Raw genomic sequence first — 6,169 nt, 5'->3', positions numbered from 1 at the left:
AAGAACCATAAAAGATTTTGTATTGTCCAGCTGCGAAGTGTACAGCTTGGGAAGGTTGGCTTTCAAGCGGCTCGGGTTTGTGCTGTTAGGGCTTTCTGAGGCAAAATCAACAAGCTGGTGAACACGGCTTATTTCGTTTGTGATTAAACCCAAGTTTATTAAGGTCGAAGCAGCCTTCGGGGGGAAGGCGATATTGAATAGAAATTCCGAGGGGGCCAGTGAGAGTACATTAAGATGAAAAAGGACAGCACCAGGACTGGTATAAGCACCCCAGGGAGCCCATGGGTGTCAACAGAAAGGCTTCATTCAGGCGCCTGCGGACAGCTAAAAGCCCCGGAGAAACGGAGCTGTTTTAGGTAAAGACAGGCAGTCTTGTGTGCATTTACCACTGTGACAAATGGGGTCACTAAATCTTAGTAATGCTATCCCCAATTCACATCAGTCTCCCTCCACGTGTGAAATGCACGCTGAGGAATGATTGTTTAATTACCCACAGCAATTCTTCAGGAAATCTCCATTAACACTTGTTCCCTGAAGAGTTTTGGGATGCTTTGGTGTATGTGGGATGTGAGAGAGTTTGTGCTGTCCTGCAGTTTGTAGAATACTTGACCCTTTTCGGTGGTTCTGCTCAACCTCTCCTTCATACTGAGTTTCTTAGGTCTGGAGTTATTTTTTTTTATGGAAGATGTCATGGGGATGCTTTTTTATTTCCTCGGGGCATCAAGATTTAGGTGGTTTGTGTCCCTAGACCTTGTCTGTAAGTCTGCTGAACTGGTAATTTAAAGTAATTTACAGCATTGTTAAGCCCATTTTTGGGAACTGCTGTAGTTTGCCACTGTAACATCTCCCTCAAGGTGCACTTCTTGTATGGTCAAAATACTGTGTTGATGCTAACCTTTACTACAACCATAAAATCATAGTAAAGAGAGCTGGGACCAGATCTCCAAAGTCCACCTGGTCACCTCTGTTCCTGGAGGAGGTCAATTATATGCAAACTTTTTTTTTTCTTTTTTTCTTTTTTTTCTTTTTTTTTTTTTTTTCCTGGTAGATGTTTATTCAAGCTGTTGGAGATCCCACAACTTACACAAGGAATCCAGCCTTGTGCATTATTATCCTCACCAGAAAAAAAAAAAATAAATAAAAAATTCGATTTTCCTGATGTCTACATTAGTTCAGTGACTTGCATTATTTTTGTCTTACCATCCTTCATACCCAGAGAATGACCTCTTAGGTTCTCAAAAACTGTTGTCATGTGTCCCTTCAGTGTTTCTCAATTCAGAAAGCCACAATGTTGTAAACCCCTTTTGAAGTGATACAGTTACTTCTCATGTGTATGAACTGATGCCAATAGTTCTTAACATTAATATTTATGTTATATAAATGAGAATGTTAAGGAGACAACACTATCTGTGTTCTTACTAACTGTAGCTGCTTGCAAACATAAGCATCCACTTATCCACTCACACTTTCCGGTAATTCCTTTGGCTTGCCGATTTCCGTTGCCCACAGTTTAGATCTCCATCAATGTTTCTGCAGAAAATGTCCGTGAGAACCATTTTTTCCTCCAGATTGTGTATGGTCCCTTCTTTTGACCTGGCATTGCTCTTTCTCAGTCTTATCAATGGTGTCACCTTCTCAGTGAGTTTTATCAATTGCATCATTCTTTTTTAATCCCATCAGTGGCACTGCACTCTTTAATCATGTCAGAGGCATCCCTCTTAATCTTCTCAGCAGCATTGCTGCTTTCTGAGGCTGATGGTGTGCTTCAGCTCTTTATCTTAGCTTCTGCTGTGGGCTGGACTCTCCAGACATGGACAAGACTGTTGTGCTTTGGCCAGATCCCCTCAGTTGTGCCACGCAGGAGCATTTTCTTGCAGGCTCTGAAACCACACACTCATTCTTATCAACTGTATGGGGGTCCTAGCAATAGATTTTGTTTTGCACACTTCAAATCAATATTTTTGCTCTATTCTCAACTCTTTTCAAATGGTCCGCATCTTTCATGCCCCAGTACAATGCCACAAAATTAATGTATTACTCCAGCTGTGACCTTGCTAGTTCTGAGGAAAGTGGAAGTATTATTTCATGTGGTTTTCAGTCGATACTTATGATGGCTATATACATTTCTACAGCCAAATAAAATTTGGTGCCTTCAGTTACAAGCACTTTTTCAGGAATAGGTGCTTTTATGGCATATTCTTAATACCAGCCAACCTTCTACACTCAATACTCTATATGCTGGTCTAGAAGCTTTTGATTTAGGAGGTAAATTGCTGTAAAAGCAGTCATCTTTTAATTATTTTGTAAAATTATTTTTTCCCCTCTCTCTTTTGCATAGTGGAAATTACTTTGCTACTCCATCAGAATAAATGTATTTCTCCTGCAGCAAATAATGTGACCCTAGCCACTTTGATATACTGCTAAAGCATCGCTCAAACCTTACCTGTAGCATCAACTGCTTCCTGTAGTTTAGCTAGAAATAAATACCATCATATATTTTTGGCTTTTAAGGAAAGGAGTGAGTTTTGCAATATCTAAGGAAATTATATTGTCTTTTTAATTAAGATTCACATAAAATGTTTGTCACGTAGATATCGAAGCATGATATCAGTGCATTGAGTCAAGAGGTCAAAACTAATTATAATCAGCCTATTTTCATTGTCAGGAAAATACAAAGCTAAACAGCTGAACTAATAAAAATTAAATAATTTGTCTTTTCTCAATTTAGTAATTTAGAGTTTGTTCCATAAAAGGATTTATTCCTATCAGTGCTCAGCCTGTAACCTCTAATTTTGATGTGTCTTTTGTTTAGCGTAATCCAGCACAAAGATTACCTATTACAGTAAGTGGAAACATTAGAAATATAAGAAGGTAGCCACAAATACCTGCCCAACTGGGAAACTACCTAGACTAGCCAGGAACTCATCTCAAGGAATAGGATGGGGTCAGAGCTTCTCCATCCCGTGCAGGCAGGTGCCTAACTCTAACCTGCAGGGAGGAGCCCACTTTGGTTTCCATTCAGCCCTTTGTTGTGTAATGTAGTGTCCCTTTTTCCTAGAAATCAGGTGGCAGTAGTACGGGCTCAGAATGTGAGACATCAAAGCAACTTCTTTCCCAGCAAGGTCTTGAAGCAGCATCCCTGTGTCTCAGCAGAGTGCCCTGACTACCGGTATGGGGAAAAATTTTAAGCCAGGACTCTCAGTGTTTTCTGTTGAAACTCTTCCACTATGCATAGACTAATAAAATATTCTGCAGACCAGAAAGTAAAACAAGATCTAAGTCCCAGTTTGCACTTCAGTGAATGTTTATGTGGTTTGCACAGGGAGCTACAGCATTTGGTAGGCTCAGGGTGTTCAGCAGCATTAGACTGTAAGGTTGCAGTCATCAGCAGACACCCCGATATTTAAGGACCTCTGTGGTACCTGGGGACAGTAGTGCCTCCAAGAGGTAGGGAGCTGCTGCTCAGGTGTTTGAAGATCTGCACATTGGATCACTGCTTATCTTTCACGACAGACACCTGGGCACCCTCAGTTCCACTGGGAGTAAGTGGACACTATTACCCTTGAGCAATACAGAGGATTAGCATACTGGGATATTTGCAGCATCTAGATCCTCCCCTCCTCTTTGAAACCATTGGAAAAAACTGTTACTGACTTCAGTTGCATCAAATGGAGAATTTACCAATGCATCAAGACACCCTTATCTCATGTACAGCCGTTTTTCTTTGAATAACCTAAGACAATTGAAAGGACTTTGTTTCCTTTTTTAAAAAAAAAGACCACCCCAAACCTTCCCACCCTGGCCTGTATTATGATCTTGATTAAAACCTGTTTATTTTAACTGTGAATGGAATAAAATGTATCTTGTCATGAAGGCATAGCCTGAAGCCCTTGTCCGTGCTAGGCTATGGCTGCCCTTTTCACAGGCTGATGGAGGTTGGAGGGGATCTCTGGAGATCGTCTGGTCCAACCCCCATACTCCAAGCAGGGTCAGCTACAACTGGCTGCTCAGGGCCGTGTTCTGTCAGGGTTTGGATATCTCCATGGACGAAGACTCCATAAGCTCTCAGGGCAAACTGTGCCAGTGTTTGACCACCCTCACGGAAAAAGACTTTTTTTTCTCCCGTTCAAATAGAATTTCCTGTATTTCAATTCATGCCTGTTGCCTCTTGTCTGTATGAACTGTTTATAGGCAGTGAGGCAAAGGAGGCAGTTGTATCACTTTCACAAAATAAGGTACATTTTCTGGAGAAATTATCAAAATTCACATCCTTCCTCTCTGCAAGAAACTGCAGCATGTTGGGCTGGAGGTGTAAAGTCTTTGTGCAAGGTGAGATTTGTCCACTGATGCATTACCTGAGGCCCAAGAAGTAAAATTTCCTGGAGCAAAGGGTGATTTTATCATAGAAAGTGATGAGCAACCACACAGCGTATTGTTCAGAAGGGGTAGAAGGAGTCACAGCATTCTTAAGCAGCCTAGAGAGGGTTGCTGATGGGAACATCGTTTACTAACAGGGAAATCTGCATGGGTTGGGACAGCTGCTCTGTCCGCGTTACAGCAGTCTGTTGTGGAGTGAAGGAGGGAGTGCTGATCAATGTCAGAGAAAGTGCCTGTTCCCTCATTTTCACCTGTGTAAGTGCAGTACCTGCTACTGACTGGAGTTAACAGCTGTGCAAGAAACCAAGTATTTGTGTGTGGGACACAATGCCCAGCAAACCACCGAGGTCATTAAAACCAGAGAGCTGGGCTGCTGCTTGCAGCCTTGAGATCACCCTCTCTTTACCTCATGTAGACTGAACAAAGAGTGACAACTGCTCCGAATGCTCCACCTGGGGCCAAGGGCCAAGCTTATTCCTGGTGTCACAGAGACCAAAGGATCCACCATTACCTAACTGTACCATGCCTAAACTATTTGAACTTGTATAGCACAAAGTGCATTGTCCCCCTAGCTAACATTTTTCTTCTTTAAATATTGTTTATGCTGGAAGCAGCCCTAATAATTCAAAATTACTTGCTTTAGCCATAACCAGGGCTCCATAATTCCACACGGGACAATGAGATAAGCTCACAGGAGTTAGTATTTTCTTTTTCATAGTTTCATTCAGTTTCTGGATTTTTATAATCATAGGTTTTGGTCTTCTCTTTCTTCTTGGTCAGCTGACACTTTAAGAAAGTTGTGCATATACAGCAAGTGTGCCCTACCATTTAGAGTGAAGCAATACAAGTCACTGCTTTTAGTTATGCTTCTAGCTGTGCCACTCATTCATTAATAAAGTGAAAGTTGTCATCTCTCTGCTTCACTTTATCCAGCCCAACAGTGAGAACAGACCTATTCTTTGACTCAGAGAGGCTAAGGTCATTTTCATGCCCATAAAGTCTGTTGTCATTCTTGTCCCTGAATGTCAGCTGCCTCATCATGAACTTCAGAAGACACCTGAATTCTGTCCCAAATGCAACCTCCTATACATTTTATTTTAGATATATGCCTTTTTTTCTTCAAAAACAGTGGCATGCAGCTGTTGAATAAAAGCATGGTGACTAAAGTTCTGCCACAGGAAGGGGAGTTTGGGTTTTGGTTCCTTGCTCTGATCACAGCTTTCACATTCTGGCTATTCTTGATGAAAGCTACATTTAGTGGAGAGCAAAGTGTTTTTAAAATTTTCAGTTTCATGGGTCCTTTACTGATTCCAAGATGCTTTTCACCAAGACTGCTCTCAGTGATGGAGACATTCATACGATGAACTCCTTGTTCAGCACCGGGGCTGTTTCAGATGCCCTTCTGAGTTGCCTGCCTTCTCCCTGGTACAGTGTACATACAGAACTAGAGCATTCAAGGACTAGATTACATTCCTGGAGCCACTAAGCCTGAGTCCTTTCCTGGATATAAAGTATTTTTTGTCATCTTGCCATACTCATCAGCAGAAGTGCAAAGATTGCACCAGGCTGTTCCAATTCTCTTTCAGATAAACAATTAGAAATAAATAACTTAGTTCCAACAAGCTCTACTGAAGGTAACATGCTGATGATTTCCCTGCTTTCTTCTATTGTAGAGTGACCAGGAGGGTAAGAATACCCAGATACCAATGCAGGTCATGACTGCTTCAGTTAGTGTGACAACCATTCTCTCTTTCCCTTTGCATCTACCACATCCTGCTGTCTCTGATTCGAC

This window comes from Athene cunicularia (assembly GCF_003259725.1).
Source record: "Athene cunicularia isolate RWA chromosome 5 unlocalized genomic scaffold, athCun1 chr5_part1, whole genome shotgun sequence".
NCBI lineage: Eukaryota > Metazoa > Chordata > Aves > Strigiformes > Strigidae > Athene > Athene cunicularia.
The sequence above is the reverse complement of the archived record's forward strand: the minus strand, read 5'-3'. Positions refer to the sequence as shown.